The sequence below is a fragment of the Leptonychotes weddellii genome, chromosome 8 (assembly GCF_054177405.1).
Source record: "Leptonychotes weddellii isolate Sample4059 chromosome 8, ASM5417740v2, whole genome shotgun sequence".
NCBI classification, from domain to species: domain Eukaryota; kingdom Metazoa; phylum Chordata; class Mammalia; order Carnivora; family Phocidae; genus Leptonychotes; species Leptonychotes weddellii.
In genome coordinates, this window is record NC_138376.1 from 15,448,143 (window position 1) to 15,466,750 (window position 18,608).

Consider the following 18,608-nt stretch of genomic DNA (forward strand, 5'->3'; position numbering starts at 1 on the left):
TCTGTTTTGTTGCATTTTAGAAATAGTTCTTATATAAACTATTCCTAGAACTAAAATGAAGACAAGATCAGATTTTTACAAGATGCATGACCTTAAAATGAAAAGTGCAGGGTAGTTGTAAAGGGTGTTCCCCTGCTTCATGCTTACTTTGTAATTAAGTAACGTGAACCTCAAACCAAAGGTTTAGAACAACACACACACACACATACACACACACACACACACACCTGACATAAACTACTGCATTCCATTGTCATCAAAAATGCAAAGCTTAGCTGTCCCGAGGGCAAATAGAATGAGCTTTAGCTACTCATCTGGGCTTTAGGATGGCATCTTGACAAGTGGATAATCTTTAGTACACAAAACAGCTCCACAAGTAAAAACCAGTTCAAAGACGCCCTTTGCAGAAAGTCAGTTCACTATTTTGACACAAGCATTATTTAACTACTGGATTAGAATCTAAATTTGTGAAAAACGTCACAGTGAAAGGTTTCTGCTCTCCTTTTCTAGATTTCTTTCTTTAGGCACCCTAATTAAATTAATTACATTTTAAAAAGAGTTGTCATGATTTTGAAGTGTTACTGTGTGTCTTTCTTGCAGTGGTAAACAGTGTTACCCTATTTTAAAGGGTTAAGCATATTCCAGCTACCGAAAGCTAATGAGGAGTGTGTGAATATTGCTTGAACCAAGAAGGTAATAAATATGTTGCTATTATGCCCATGTTTAGCTATTTTTGGTAAAAGATTTGAACAGCTCCAACGAAGTCATAGAAACTCATCGAAGATTGTATGCTTCATGATGATTCTGGATTTGTTTGGCTACTGAAGCTGTAGGCTGTCTTTCATCACACTGAATTCCTTTTTTGTTCAATTTGCTTCCTGCTCAGTACAAGTCTTTATATTCGGTTTGAAATATGAGTCTATTTTATCATTTCTCAACCATTTTCTAACTTCCTAAATTTACTTTAAAAATTACTTCAAAATTGAGATGCTCTACTTTCTCAAAATATTTGATTTACATATATATTTATAATATTATATATATATATATATAGTTTTTTAGATTTTCTAGTATGTCAACTTGATACATAATAAAGAGACTAATGTTAACTCCAGGTGCTTATTTTTTGGTTTCATGCATTTTTGTATTATTTGTTCATCTTGTAGCCATGCTTTTGTTTTGAGTTCCTGTTAATTCATCCACCATTGTCTCCATCACAGGGGGACTAAAGGGTGCTTTTTCTGAAGAAAGCATTATATTTTGGGGAGAGTGATAACTTTGTGATATGCTGTCTTGATGGTCCACCAAGTAATTTTGGATTAGACAAAAACTAATTGATACTTACTCAAGTCGGTTAATATGATTTGACATTTCTTGATACTGAAATTTTATTCTGAAGCACCATTTCTGTTTTAGGTTACATATTCGTTTAAAATTGGTCAAGGTAAGTCCCGCATCGGGCTCCCTGCTCAGCGGGGAGTCTGCTTCTCCCTCTGACCTTCCTCCCTCTCATGCTCTCTGTCTCTCATTCTCTCTCTCAAATAAATAAATAAAATCTTAAAAAAAAAAAAATTGGTCAAGGTAAAAAGACCCTGAAAAAACAGAGTAGAAAAGCAGTCGCCAGGAGCTGGGGTGGAGCGGGGGGAGATAAGGAGAAGCTGGTAAAGGGAACAAACATTCAGTTATAAGACGAAAAACGTCTGAGGACCTAATGCATGACATGGTGACTCTAGTTGACAACATATAGTTGACACCATCAACATTGTTTGGGAACTTAGAAATGTAACTTCTCGGGACCTACCTCAAACCTAAGGAATTAGAAACTCTGGGGTTAGGTCCCTACAGTCTATGTTTTATAAGCCTTCCAGATGATTCTGATGGCTGCTGAAGTTTTAGGAATACTGTTCTAAGTAGAAATGTGTATTTTGGTCCCTAAGGAGAATTGTTTTATAAAAATAAATCAATGTGAAAATGAGAATGTGTGTTCTAAAAGAATTAGAAATGTCTGTGGGAGTCTCCTCATTTTGTCTGCTCTTTAGGATGGCATCCTAAAGAAAGGAAAGAAAAAACTGGGTATTATTTAACTTTTACTGCTCTTTGCTTTAGTTGTAGTATGCTAGTTCAAGTTTTGGGGAAAAAATTTGGAAATTCATTATACAATAAAAACATTTTTTTACAAGTGTTTCTGAAATCCATTCCAACTTTATTGTCCACATATGGGGGGCAAATTACACACCAGTGGTAACATGGAACAATCACATCCTAAGTACCCTGTACAAACTCTAAATTTACTGGCATTGTCTGGGACCAATGAAGTAACCCATATTTCAATCCAGAAGTGGTGTTGTAGAGTATAAGACTTAAATTTTAGCACTAGTTTCCTATCTCCCCTAATATTAATTGCAAGCCTACACGGCTTCATTTTCCTCCTCACAGTATGAAAAGCTTTAGAAGACCAAATTGCTAACTTTATATCATTTACTATGAATAAACTTCTTTGAAAGAAGTTTGTGTATCAAAAATTATGCACTGATGTATAATCCACCACCCTAACACTTTCTGGCTTAAAGCAAAACCAAGCATTTATTTTGCTCACAAATCAGTGATGTGAGCAGTGTTCAAGAAGGATGACTTATCCGTGCCCCATGTCATGACAGCTAGGATGGCTGGACAGAGCTGGAGAGCACATTTTCAAGGTGGCTCACTCACATGGCTGGCACCCTGGTGTTGGCTGTCAATCTGTTCAGCCAGGGGCCTCGATTCCTGGTCACATAGGACCCTCCACAGAGCTGCTTGGGATTCCACATAGCATTGTGGCTGGGTCCAAGAGCAAGTATTCTGAAAGACCAGAAGCAAAAGTTACCAGTCTCCTAAATTCCTGATCAGAAAACCAATACCACTTCACTTCCGCTATGCACTGCTAGTCAAAGGAGTATATAGACTTTACCTAGATTCGAGTGGAAGGAACACAAGAACCCCACTTCCTGATGAGAGAAATCTCAAAGAATTTGTGGCCACGTGAATGTGTCACAAATGGTCTATTCACTTACACAAAGTATAGATTTTGAGCTAATGATTTTTTGAAACTTCTTTGGGTATATGTTTTTCTTTTAGGATCTTTATAAAAGTGTTTCTAATTTGGAAATTAAATCAGAAGAAAAGAAAGAAAAACTAAATATACTCAAGAATAAAAAAATACAGTGAAGAAACTAAATACCAACATCATCCTACTAAAACTAGGTCTGTAACTGAGCAAATAGCAATAGATTTTCAGTGGGTCATCTGGTAAGCCTATTCCTATAAGGTTTAAATAAATACAATATATCATGAGGCAAAATGACCAAATTCTTAGCATTCTGTTGTCATGTTTACAGTTAGTGTAAACTTAAAATAAAAAAAGGAAATATGTACAATGATCAACACAGAAATACCTAAATGCCTATTTTTACTCAATAATAGGTGCTTAATTTGTTTTTGTTTTTGTTTTTCTTATTGAATTATCCAGAAAATTTTCCCAACTGACCTTTAGAATACAAACTAAGGAAAACATTTTAGGTGAACTTAAAGCATGACCAAATATATTACCAGATATAAAGCCAGAACAGGACAATAAAAATGGCAATTTAAAGGCGTGAATCCTTCCTAACTTAGAAGAGGTAAAAATTTATATTAATATAAGCAATATTTGAAGTAAAAATCAGAAGACATAAAAACGTATTAGTAAAGACAATATTTGAGGTAACAATATATAACATCCTATGTTGACATGGGCTTGCATTTAACTGTGTAGAGTAACTGAGAAATAACAATAAAATATATCACAAGCAAAAGTTTACACCTGAAACAATAAGGTGGGCAACAACGATTTTCAAATCCGTTGGTAACGTTTGACCTAAAGCACAGCTCCTGATTAGGAGCTGGCAAACATTCTGTAAATTTCAAAACACACAGAGTCTAAGAGAAACCAATCACTTCAAGGAGTAAGTTAATGAAACAAAAAATACATTACTGTTACATCTGTACTTTTACAAAGTGACATTTAAAAGATATACACACTATCATATTGTTGAATGGTGATTAAGTTGAAGTTAAAAAGTTGGTCAGAATCACTGCATGTATGTTTCAGATGCAGTCAGCTACTTCCCTCTTCTGGCCGAAGGTGGAGGGAGCCTTAATTTTTACTGTTGAATCTGAGCAGGATTGTCTCCACAATCAGCTCTAAAATCAGGTCTTATGCAATGAAAATTTACTATACTGTCTATCAGCAAGATAAAATGCAATTTAATTCAGAAATCATAGGTTAAAATATCTAGGAATTATTTTATAGAAGAGTCCATCGAGCTTTTCATTTGTAAGAATTCTTGTGGTGGATAAGTGATTTAAGTGCGTTTGCCAAACAGCCTTTAGAATAAGAAACGATGGGTTTCAGTGCTTTGAGGTCACTTGGGGTTAATATATTTTGATTGTCAACTAAAATTATTCATAGATAGTGGAATGAGCATTGGTGATTCTTACAGGGAAGAATGAGAAATTATAAAGATAAACTCCAGAGATTTCTACCACAGTTTCTAGAATGAAATGCAATTTCTCTTCATGATCTTCCTAAGCCTTGCAAGTGTTATGAAGGGCAACTACAAGATTAAATTGTCAGATTTATAAATTCAAAAATATTTCCCTTAATTGAGATAATTTAAATAATTTAAATTTCCCTGTAGGTCCTTTGGTTTTGGATCAAAAAAAAATACATTACTGAAAATTTTAAGAGAAAATAAACTGTCACAAAAAGCTTTGACTAATTTATATAATTATAAATCTGTATGTATAATAGCCAGATTTATAGGAAAATATCACTCCATATTTCATTCAAAGGAATAAAGCCTAGAATACTAAATTACATTAAAATGAAGATTTGTGGACACACATGCTTTGAAATATTGATGAGAAATGTAAAGCAACTAAGGAAACTGAACTTACCAATTTGAGAATATAGGAATGCAAACAATAACTGAAATTCAAATCCCTCTGCCTCATATTTACTTTCTAAAAATTAAATTAAAAAGCTCTCAGTCAGAATGAGCAAATGAATTATTAAAAACCAACAAAGATGAACTTGCACTGGTATTGAAGGGATAATAATAAGGAATTAAATATATCCAAGTTACCTTCATCACATTTTGTAAATTTAAGCACTCAAGTTTTTAAAATGCTCCTAATTACAAGGGATGTCTCAGTTTCTCTGAAGACCCAAGACAAAATAAGTTGCCGACTAGATCAAAAGAGGATTTTATGTGACTAAAAAATAGGTAACCGTTTATTTTCCTTAATTGTATGAGTTAAGAAAAGTCATGAAAAAATCATCATCATCACTGTGTTTGTCCACAGTGACTGGGAGGTGAATGGTGCTCTGGTGCTCTGCAAGGCACAGCCTGCCTGACTATATGCAGAAGCCCTGTGCCAACCACTTCCACATTCCAAAATGCATTAGTAGGTCCTCTATGCAGAACTTGCAAAGTGGTAGTTGGAGAGCTAGACCTAAAAGGCTAAAACATTCACTTCAAGAAGCTGGGTTAAATTTGAACTGAGACAAGGGTTCTCTTGGCGAGAACTGTGCAATGTATTTGCCCAAAGGGGAGAGATTAGGTGTGTGGCCCCTCATCCCCAGCCAGAAAAGAGGCCCATCCATCAATGGGACCATTTGGAGATTAAGGAGGAAAGTGGTCTGGTGTCTGATTTAAGCTTGAGAAATCTAAAGAGTGATACCCAATGACTAGTTATCTACCCTGATGGTGAACAAAGGAAATGTTCCACTGGGTCTCCCAGAATGCATCTGGACAAAGAATACATGAAGTTTTTCCCATGGACTGGATGAGGGCCCCTCAAGAAACAGAGCCAGGCTGGGCGCGTCTTACATCTTGCCTACATAAATCCTCCTGGAAGGGAGAGATCATAGTGAAAAGAACCTGGAGGCTAACACTGCTAGTAAAATGGAGACTTATCAGTTTCCCCCAAAAGACCCAGGAAAAAAAGGAGGCCAACCTCAGGGGTCACTAGATCAGAAGGTGACTTTGTGCAGAAATTCAGTCCCTTTGTGGGGAAATAGATGCCCAGTCAAAGGAATTGCAGATTAGAGCTTTCTAGTGATGCAGGGGATGAAGGAGGGTCTCTCACAAAAAAAGGCCCATAAGAAAGAGGTAGTCAGCTTATATTTCTTTAGGCCCACAAAGTCACTAAAGAAACAGGGGGAAGAGCTTTAACTTTGAATAAGCTAGGACATCTGGATTTCACAACGGAACATATTAAAAATTGCATCAAGACTTTAAAAAAAAACTGAAATTGTGCTATATTAGAAGAACACAGCTTGACTTTTTTTTTCTCCAGTGATTTAGCAAAAACAACAAAAATTTTATTTGTAGCTCAAAGTTGGATATAGGTCACATGACACTGGGCAGTTTGCCTTCAGTAGTGACTGAGGGATCCAAACTCCTTCCATCTTGTGGCTCCATCATCTTTGGAGAACTTTGCTTCTAGCCATGCAGCTGGGGAACAAAATAGCATGGAGAGTGGCTTGGTTTATTATTTAGGGCTCTCCAGAGAAACAGAACCAATGAGAAAGAGAGAGAGAAAGATTTACTTTAAAGAACTGGCTAACATACTGAATGAGGCTTGCTAGTTCAAAATATGCAGAATAGGAAAGGAAATAACTTTAAAGGGTCCTTACTAGACTCAAAATATGGTCCATAGTCTAGCAGCATTAGGGATGTGTTAAAAACGCAGGGAAAGGGACGCCTGGGTGGCTCAGTCTGTTAAGCCTCTGCCTTCAGGTCATGATCCCAGGGTCCTGGGATCGAGTCCTGCATCGAGCTCCTTGATCAACAGGGAGCCTGCTTCTCCCTCTGCTTACTGCTCTCTCTCTCTCTGACAAATAAAATCTTTTTTTTAAATGTAGGGAAAACTGCACAGCAACATGCAAAGGAATGAAACTGGATCATTTTCCTATGCCATGCACAAAAATAAATTCAAAATGGATTAAAGACCTAAATGTGAAACAGGAAACCATTAAAATCCTAAAGGAGAACACAGGCAGTAACCTCTGACATTGGTCATAGCAACTTCCTTCTAGATATGTCTCCTGAGGCAAGGGAAATAAAAGCAAAAATAAACTATTGGGACTTCATCAAAATGAAAAGTTTCTGCACAGTGAAGGAAACAACACAACTGAAAGGCAGCCTACAGAATGGGAGAAAATATTTGCAAATGACATATCTGATAAAGGGTTAGTATCCAAAATATATAAAAAACTTATAAAACTCAACACCCAAAAAATGAATGACCTAATTAAAAAGGGGCAGAAGACATGAACATTTTTCCAAAGATGACATACAGATGGCCAACAGACACATGAAAAGATGCTCAACATCCCTGATGACCAGGGAAATACAAATCAAAACGACAATGAGATATTACCTCACGTCCGTCAGAATGGCTAAAATCAACAGTACAAGAAACACAGGTGTTGGTGAAGATGTGGAGAAAGGGGAACCCTCTTGCACTGTTGGTAGGAATGCAAACTTGTGTAGTCACTCTGGAAAATAGTATGGAGTTTCCTCAAAAAGTTACAAATATGATCCAGCAGTCGCACTACCACATATTTACCCAAAGAATACAAAAATACTAATTTGAAGGGACACATGCACCCCAGTGTTTATAGCAGCATTATCTACAATAGCCAAATTATGGAAACAGCCCAAGTGTCCATCAACTGATAAATGAATAAGGAAAAAGTGGTATATATGTGTGTATATATATATATACAATGGAATATTACCCAGCCATAAAAAATGAAATATTGCCATTTGCAATGATGTGGATGGAGCTAGAAGGTATTATGCTAAGTGAAATAAGTCAGTCAGAGAAAGACAAATAACATATGATTTCACTCATAAGTGGAATTTAAGAAAAAAACAAACAAGCATAGGGAAAAAAAGAGAGAGAGAGGCAAACCAAGAAACACACCCTTAACTATAGAGAACAAAATGATGACAGAGGGGAAGTGGATGGGTGAAATAGGTGGTGGGGACTAAGGAGTGCGCTTGTTGTGATGGACACCAGGTATTTTATGGAAGTATTGAGTCACTGTATTGTACACCTGAAACAAATATTACACTGTATGTTACCTAACTGGAATTTAAATTAAAACTTAAAAAAAAAAGTGGGGCGCCTGGGTGGCTCAGTCGTTAAGCGTCTGCCTTCGGCTCAGGTCATGATCCCAGGGTCCTGGGATCGAGCCCCACATCGGGCTTCTGCTCCGCAGGAAGCCTACTTCTCCCTCTCCCACTCCCCCTGCTTGTGTTCCCTCTCTCGCTGTCTCTCTCTCTGTCAAATAAATAAATAAAATCTTAAAAAAAAAAAAACTTAAAAAAAAAGGGAAATGCAAACTACTCCAGACCTGCTACATTCCAATCTTAACTTTAACAAAATTCTCCAAATAATCTATGTGCACATTGAATTTTAAAAATGTCATTGTTTGCATCAACTTTCGAATGTCTATTGGCTACCCACCACCTTAGAACTTCAATAACCATACAACTTCTATTTTTCCCATCTTACTGGCTTCTCTTCATACTCTTTCCATCCTTCTTCCTCTTTTCTTTCTTCCAGAAATAAATAAACCTTACTCTCCAAGACTTGGCAACAACACACATTCAGGAGGTTGCCCACCATTTACCATCAATGCTTCTCAAGACATTTGCACAAAAAAATAACCCCTCGTGTGTGTGTGTATATATATATAAATTTCAAATGCCATTATGTATCCAATTATATATTCCATTATATATCCCACTATTTACACATAGAGAGAGGGAAAGCATTGCCATGCAATACTGCAATATACAAAGATGTTTGTTGGGAAGGATAGTCCATGGTAGGTGATACTTAAATAGTAAACTCCTCTGAGGGCAGTTATCTAAGAATATAAATATATCATAACTGTATTTTTAATTTGATTCTGAACCCTTTTAAACTGAAGGTATTCGAATGTATCCTGTTAAGCGGATAAATACTGCCCATGCCTTATTAACCAGGAAGGGATCTATGAGAAGAAGTTGGATGTGGGGGCCCCTCGGAATTCCTAGGGCTTCTCAGAGTAATTAGGTACCAGGCAATTTGTATTGTGCTCAGTAAACTCTTTTATTAACTTTCCCTTTTCCCCTTTTCACTCTCCCTCATTCATCACTCTTGCTCCCTCAGGTCTAAACTGGCCATTAGCTAGCCTTTGCCCACTTCTCCAAGTTTATCACCTGTCACTCTTCTGTCCTCTTCACAGATCTCCAGACCTGCTAGTTCCCACAGGCCTTTTCAAGTACACCATGCGCCTTCCAACCTCAGGGTATTCTTCCTTCTGCCTACACTCTTCTTACCCACACTTCATATTGTGGGCTCCCTCTTACTCTTCAAAACCTCGTCTTAAATATACCCTCCCTAAAGGCCATGTCCAAGTTGGTAATTCCAATCCTATATCTTGTCAGTTTCTTTATAGTATTTATCATACTTCAGAACTGTATGTTTATTTACTTGTTTGAGTCTCTCTCTTTCTCTCTCTGTCTCTCCCTCTCCCCACTCACCCAGCAGACTGTAAATAGTATTAAAGCAAAGTCTATATCTTATTTTAACCAATGAATACTCAATTCCTGAAAGTTCCTGACAAACACTGATAATCAAGAAGTTAATGCTTGGAGCACCTGGGTGGCTCAGTCGTTAAGCGACTGCCTTCGGCTCAGGTCATGATCAGGTCCTGGGTCCTGCTCCACAGGAAGCCTGCTTCTCCCTTTCCCACTCCCCCTGGTTGTGTTCCCTCTCTCGCTGTCTCTCTCTGTCAAATAAATAAATAAATAAAGTCTTAAAAAAAAAAAAGAAGTTAATGCTTAAATAAATGGTAAAAAAAAACTAACGGATGCATGACAGTTCCCTTTTCTATGCCCCCAATCTATGATCTAAAACATAATAAATCAAGAAAATAAAACATGCGCATATGTTCCTTTAAATAATAAATTTATTTATTCAATAAGGGCATTTGTCATCCAGTGACAAACTTACCTTGATGCTAACAAAGCTTTAATTTTGAAGCCCTTTGCTTGAAAAGGTCCCTTCCAAATCCCTGTCAGGGATCTAAAAATTTTGTATTCGTACTTTTGTGTTCTTTTTCATCAAGAAGTTTCTCTGATTTGTATAGTTTTGTTTTTTTAGAGAGAGGGGTGGGGAGAGGGAGAGAAAGAATCTTAAACAAGCTCTATGCCCAGCATGGAGTCTGACTTGGGGCTCGATCTCACGACCCTGAGATCATAACCTGAGCCAAAATCAAGAGTCAGATGCTTAACCGACTGAGCCACCCAGGTGCCCCAATTTGTGTAGTTGTTAAGCCCCACAAAATCTAAATCTAACCCTAGCCTAAATGTATAAAGCAACAATTGATTAAAACATTGAACAAAACCTTATCAGAAAACAATAGATCAAGTTAATAAAAAAAATAAGCAAAGACATAAGATAAATAACATTACTAATAATCATGAACTTCTTTTCTCTGGGCTTCTTCTTATGTGAGGAAAGATTTAAAAAAAATAAACTTTCACTCACTTAAAGCATTCTGTTACTTGCAATTATTTGCTTACCTGGAAAATGGTATTCTATAATACTGGATCCAAGAACCCAAATAGTAGGTTTCCCCTGGATTAAATGAAAGCAGCCTTAGTGTACAGTTTTGAAGTAAATTGGAAATGTACATAACATTTTCTAGAAGCTTGTCTTTGGAATAGAAGAGAGGGAAGCAGTAGGTATTGGAGTAAGGGAGGCTTTCTTTGAAGATGAAGCAGACCTGAGAACTAAAATATCCTAAAAGAGTCAGTGAAGAAAGACCAAGAAATGGGACAAATCTAGGGAAGTCCCTAAAGAGATGAGGAAAGTTATACAGAGAAGTGGCAGTGATATTAGCCTTGGCAGAAAAAATTTTTAAAAAATTTTTTAAATCCCCCCCTTTTCCATGGGGAAAAGAGAGTAGCTGGAAATAACAAGTGGGGATGTAATTAAGATTGTAGTTACAGTGGTAGAAATTTAAAGAAAGGGAGGTGTTCCATTTTCTCACTGAAGGAAAAGGCAAAGTTGGCTTCTGGGAATCAAGAGAGGAAGGTGGCAAAATAGAAAACTGGAGAAAAAAGAATGTTTCAGATAGTTACTGTTCAGTTAGGAAATGAGTAGCTAGAGGGGCCGCACAGACAGTGGACTCCACTGATGAGGGAATCTATGAGTTGCTGAAAAGGACAGCCAGAAGTACTGGGGACTGTCAGGGAATGGGATCCAGGTATTTGAGTTTTGAAGATAAAATAGTAATGGCATTGAGAAATCAATCTACAATTTCACAAATTGCACATATGGACACTGAGCTAATTTGGGGTACTTTCTGCACCGTGGAGGACTGGAGAAGACCATAAGAGTAATGCCATTTGTGGGTGAGGGGAGCTACCTATGAGGCGGAATCATGGCAAACTGGCTGGGGTCAAAAAAGTATCTGTTATTCAGTAACCACAAAAATCAATTTCTATCACAAGGTAAAGCATTTGCCATATTTAGATTTCTGTGTGCATTTCTTTTCTATTTTACACATCTATCTATCCCTGCACAATCTTACTGTTTAAATTATTAAAAGCCCAATATGTTTAATTTCTAGTAAGACAATTACTGCCTTAGAAACCCTTTTTATCACAATTATCTTTGCTATTATTGTTAGTTTGCTCTTCCTGTGACTTTAAAAATAATATTGCCAAGTTTTGAAAAAAAATCCCATTAAAATTTGACTAAAATATAGGATATTTACAGGCTAATTTGGAAAAATAATATAATCTTTATAATGCTAGGTCTTTCCTATGAGCAACATGAAATAGTTCCACATCTAAGAGTCTTCTTTTAACTCCTTCAGTGAAGTTTAAGATGTTTTCCCGTACAGGTTCTACATAAATTTGTTAGGTTAACACCTAGTTTATATTTGGTGTTGGATTTAGATTTTTATCATGTTTTCAAACTAATGATTTCTAATTACTTAATGTTTGTATATTTTTGCATAACCAATATACTGAATTGACTTAATAGTCTATAGAAATTTTTGGATAGCAACACATATCATTGGTAAATGATAATTTTGTTTCCTTCCTTTTGATAATCATATTCATTTCTTTTTTTTTTTTAAAGATTTTATTTATTTATTTGAGACAGAGAGAATGAGAGAGAGAGAGCACATGAGAGGGGGGAGGGTCAGAGGGAGAAGCAGGCTCCCTGCCGAGCAGGGAGCCCGATGCAGGACTGGATCCCGGGACTCCAGGATCATGACCTGAGCCGAAAGCAGTCGCTTAACCAACTGAGCCACCCAGGCGCCCCATATTCATTTCTTTTTAAGATAAAAGAATATTTTTGAACATGAGCATCATTTTATTGTTCCTGACTATAACGGAAATGCCATCAACTATAATGGTGGCTATTGTTGGTTTGGGGCATACTTATATAATATTAAGGAATAATCTGTATAATTTATTAGGAGATTTTGTGAATAGTTTTTCACATTTTACCTATTTGATGGAATGAATATACAAACAGATTGCCAAATATTTATCTACTCTTGATTTCCAGGAATAAATCCTTAGTTGTAACATGTTATTGGTAACTGTACATACTAAAATGTATTTACTTATATTTTTTCTAGCATTTTTATCTCCATGCATAAATAAGTTTGGCCTACATTTTTTTTCTTTGAGCAATTTTTGTCAGGTAACAAGATTTTTGCCATCTTTGTAACACAAATAGAGATGTTTCCTATTTTTGGGATCCTTTGGAACATTTTAAAAACTAATGGATACAATGTGTGCTCGAAGAATTAAAAAACATGTTGCTTGTGCAATCCCCCTGGCTTGGTGTCCTTTTTAATGTAATTATTTAAATTTAAAAAAATCTTGGGCGCCTGGGTGGCTCAGTCAGTTAAGCATTGGACTTTGGCTCAGGTCCTAATCCCAGGGTCTCTGCTCAACGGGGAGTCTGCTTCTCCCTCTGCCCCCCCCCCCCCCGCTCATGTTTCCGTGCTCTCTCTCTCTGAAATAAATAAATAAAATCTTTTAAAAAATAATAAATTTTTAAAAATCTTAAAATCTTATTAATCCTTCAAAGCTTCCTCTTTTTTGAATCGGGAAATATATATATATGTATATATATTGACAATCATCCCATTTATTAAAATATTGTACTAGTACACATTAAAACTTTTACACCTCTCCATGAGAGATACTGCCCTTACCTACCCAAGATCCATTGCTTCCTCTCCTTTACTATATTTTGTTAGGCACAGCATCGTACTCAGCTAACAATGCTTAATCTCCCAGTGTGCTTTGCAATTAGTATTAGCTGTGCAATGCATTTCTGGTCAGTGAAAAGTCAGTGGGGAGTGCTTTCTTTTCAAATAAAAAAAATACAACCTCATAAAGATAAAGCTTTCAACTTTCTCCCTTCTTCCTGCCTGGACCGCAGAGGCAATGCCTGGAGGTACCCCCGAAATCTTGTGACCACGAGGGTGATAGCCACTGAGAAAGAAAAGCAAAATAAGAAGCTCAAAGAAGTCCCATTGCTTTTTCTTTCTTCCAGTTTTATTAAGACATAATTGACATATGGCACTGTATATGTTTAAGGTATACAGCGTAATGACTTACATATACAGCAAAATGATTATCACAGTAAATGTGCTTAATATCCATCACCTCAAATAAATACAAAAAGAAAAAAAAAGAGAAAAATATTTTTTCCTTGAGGTGAGAATTTTTAGAATCCACTCTCTCAGTAATTTTTAACATGCCAGACAGCAGTGTTAACTATAGTCAACATGTTATACATTATAACCCCAATGCTTATTTATCTTATAACAGGAAGTTTGTACCTTTGACCACCTTCATCCAATAACTCCACCCTGCACCTCCTGCCTCTGGTGACCACAAACCTGATCTCTTTTTTTGTAAGTGAGATCATACAATATGTCTGTCTGACTTAGTTCACTTAGCATAATGCCCTCAAGGTCCATCCATATTGTCACAAATGGCAGGATTTCTTTCTTCTTGATGGCTGAATAATATGAGAGAGAGAGAGAGAGTGTGTGTGTGTGTGTGTGTGTGTGTGTGTGTGTGTGTGTGTAGCATATCTATATGCCACAAAGTCCTGGTGCTTCATGTGGTGTTGAGCTGCTTTTCCAGCTCTGGACTTCTTACTTCTACAGTTCTTCTTGCATGAAGAAAATATAATTCTTACTTATTTAAACCACTATAGAAGACACATCAAATTATTCACATCAAATACAGTTCTAAATGATGTATTCTCTACCTGCAGCTTAGGACTTTTTTAGGGTTGCCTGGGTGGCTCAGCTGGTTAAGCGTCTGACTTCTGCTCAGGTCATGATCTCAGGGTCCTGGGATCGAGTCCCTTGTTGAGGAGTCCCTGCTCGGCAGGGAGTCTACCTCTGCCCATGCAGCTTGCCCTACCTGCTGCTCCCCCTGCTTGTGCTCTGTCAAATAAATAAATAAAATCGTTTAAAAAACTGACTTTTTTAAGTACATATGATATGCCACATATTGCTGTCAGTATTTTACATGTTTGTCATGTAAAATCTCCATGACTGTCAGACGAAGTAGGTGTTAATATTATCCTAACTTTATGACAGAAGGAATAGAGGTCGCTAATAGCCCACAGCATAAAATTTAAATGCAGGAAATGTGATTTTGAATCCCAAACTCAACAATTGTCTATATGAAGCCATCAGTATCTGGTTCATAGTAAGTGTTCAATAAGTGGATGAAGTCGTTGATATTATTGTTGGTAATCATGTTATTATTAGATCTATTATAACAGAGATTTGTCTCTTCTGGTCTTCCAATCAGCCTTGCCAGAGGGTTGACTATTAATTGGACATTTTAGGACGATAGCTCTTGGAATATTTTTATCAATTTGACTTTTTTCTATTTTGTAATTCACTAATTTTACATTTTTACATTTTTAATTCCTACTATTCCCTTTAAGTTATTTTTGTATTTTTATATGATGTCAAATTGATTTACTCGATGATTTTAAATATATTTTATAATATAGCTAGTAAGGGCAATATATTTTATTCTAAAGTATGGTGTGGATATCATTATTGATAAATTCATTTTTCATTTTCTTCTTTTTGACTTAATACATAATTAGGAGAAGTAAAGTGAAGCTGATTTTTCAATAATCAAGCTGTAGTTTTTGATGGAATTAAATCATTGTTACTAGTTTTCATTTTAACTTGATTATGATAAAATGTTTATTTTTTGAGGAATTTATTAAGATATTTCTTTCTGGTCTCATAAATTATCAATTTTTATGAATGCCCAAATGACATAGAAAGAGGTACATATCCTTTTATTGCTTCCAAAGTTTCATATGTATCTATTAAATTAACCTTATCAATAATATTCCCCTAATCCTCTATGAATTTATTTGATCACATAGAGTAGGAAAGATAGTCAAAATCTCTGACTAAAAGAGATTTCCATCATCTCTTCCTTGTATTTTAAGAGTTTTGTTTTGTATATTTTGAGAACAGATTATTCAGCACGTAAAGATTAATGTTATATATATCATCATTGTGAATTGTGTGCTTTTTGCAATATAAAGGGGTTCTCTTTATTCCATGTAATTATTTTGGCCTTTGTCTGATTTTAATGTTTTAATGTTTCAAGCCCTGATTTATTTTTTTGGTTTCTTTTCATTTGCCTGATTCAATTTGAGTCTTTGCGTTTTTAATGCATTCACTTTTGTTCTTATAAATATTACATTTGGTCTTGTTTTGTCTTCTTGTTCTCTGTTTTCATGCTTCTCTTGCTATTTATTTGCCAATTTGTTTTCTGCAGAGACAGTACTTTTCTGCTTTTTTTGTCTATTTCTTTTGAAAGATTTTTTTTCTTATTTTTAACTCAGTGATTATCCTCAGGATTTTTCAGAATATTTTAATTTATGTTTATCTAATTGTCAGAGTGACAAGTGACACAGAAATCTATTTAAGTCCTCCTATTCAAAAAATCTCCCCTCCACCTCTTTCAGTCTTTATAAATATTATCTAGATTTTAAGTCCAGGGTTTCATTACATTACAGGCATACCTCAGAGATATTGTGAGTTTGGTTCTGGACCATGGCAATAAAATGAGTATCTCAATAAAGCAAGTCAACTGAACTTTTGGTTTCTCAATGCATATAAAAGTTATGTTTACACTATACTATAGTCTATTGAGTGTGCAAATAACATTGTCTTAAAAAAGTACATATCTTATTTTAAAAATATTGCTAAAAAATGCTAACCATCATCTGAGCTTTCAGCAAGTCATAATTGCCAGTCACCGTAACAAATATAATAACAGTGGGAAAAGTTTGAAATGTTGCAAGAGTTACCAAAATGTGACACAGAGACACAGGGTGAGCAGATGCTATTGGAAAAAAATGGTGCCAATAGAACTATTCAATTTAGAGTTGCCACAAACTTTTAATTTGTTTTTTTTTAAAAAGTATCTATGAAGTAAAATAAAGTGAAGCACAACAAAATGAGGTATGCCTGTATTATTTTTGATGTTTTCATCTATCTTTCAAGAGTAAGTTGTTACACCTTACATTAGCTTACATTTGTTTACAACCTTACACTATCTTAAATGGCTCCAAGATACACTAGTGTATTTTCACATCACAATCACTGCAGTGATTAATTTTCATCAACTGCATTTGGCAAGAATACATCTTCCAAGTTATAAATTACCTTGATATTTGGGGGCACCTGGGTGGCTTGGTAGGTCGGGCATCTGACTCTTGGTTTTGGCTCAGGTCCTGATCTCAGGTTCTGAGATTTAGCCCCGAGCAGGGCTCCATCCTTAGCAGGGAGTCTTCCTGGGATTCTCTGCTCCTCAGCCTCTGCCCCTCCCCTGAATACACATGCTCACACACACACTCTCTCTCTCTCTCTCAAATAAATAAATAAATCTTTAAAAAATAAAAAATAAATTACCTTGACATTTGAAATATGGGTGGACCTTTATGCCTTAACATTTGGCAAATTTTCTCCTGACTTTTTATAGGATAGCAGAGAAATTTGAGTCAGATTGGTCTGAGCTGATTGCCTTAGAATATTCATTTTTCATTAAGATATAAATAACATACCACAAAATTCACCATTTAAAATGTACAATTAAGCCATTTTTAGTGTAGTTACAAGGTTGTGTAACCATCATCACTATCTAATCCCAAAACCTGGTCATCATCTTGAAAATAAACCCTGTACCCATTAGGAATGCCTCCCCACTTCCCCCTTCATCCCATGGAAATCATAATATATCTTCTGCCTATATGAATTTGTTTCTTCTAAACATTTCATATAAATAAAATCATACTAGGTGGCTCTTGTGCCTGGCTTCTTTCATGAAGCATAATGTTCACAAGTTTTATCCATGCTGCAGCTCATATCACTGCTTCATTTCTTTTATGAATAAATAACCCATCAGCCAGGTTTAATACATTTTGTTCATCCATTCATCAGTTGATGAACATTTGTGTTGTTTCCACTTTTTGATGCTTATAAATAATGCTGCTATGAATATTCATGTATAAGTTTTTGTGTAATCATAAGCTTCAAATCTCTTGGATATATACCTAGGAATAGAATACTGGGTCATATGGTAACTCTTGTTTAACGTTAAGGAACAGCCAGACTATTTTCCAAAGTGGTTGTACCATTTTACACTGCAACCAGCAATGTATGAATACCTTTCACTTTCTTCAACACTTGTCAATTTCTGTTTGTTTATTTGTTTGTTTGTTCTTATAGCCATTCTAGTGGGTGTGGGGTGATATTTCACTGTGGTCTTGATTTGCATTCCCCCAAATGAAATTAAGCATCTTTTCATGTATTTAATAAGCATCTGTACATCTTCTTTGGACAAATGTCTGTTCAAAACTTTTGTCCATTATTTAATTGCATTATTTGTCTTTTTATTGTTGTTCTAAGAATTCTTTGTATATTTGTATACTAAATCCTTATCAGATAGATGATTTGCAAACATTTTCTCTCATTCTTCAGGTTAGGTTGTCTTTCCATTTTCTTGGTAGTGTCCTTTGCTGTGCAGGTTTTTAATGATGTGCAAGTTTTTAAATTTGACGAAGTCTGATTGCCTTATTTTTTCTTTGACCACGCGTTTGATATCATATCTAAGAAACCATTGCCAGTTTAAGATCAAGAAGATATACATGTAAGCTTTCTCCAAGAATGTCATAGTTTTGGGGGAGGAGCAAGATGGCAGAGGAGTAGAAGACCTAAATTTTGTCTGGTCCCAGGAATTCAGCTAGGTAGGGATCAAGCCATTCTGAACACCTATGAACTCAACAGGAGATCGAAGAAAAGAATACCAGCAACTCTCTGAACAGAAAAGCAACCACTTTCTGGAAGGTAGGACGTGCGGAGAAGTGAATCCAATGTGATATTCGGGAAGATAGATGGTGGGGGAGGGGGCCTCCCTTGGCTGCTACTG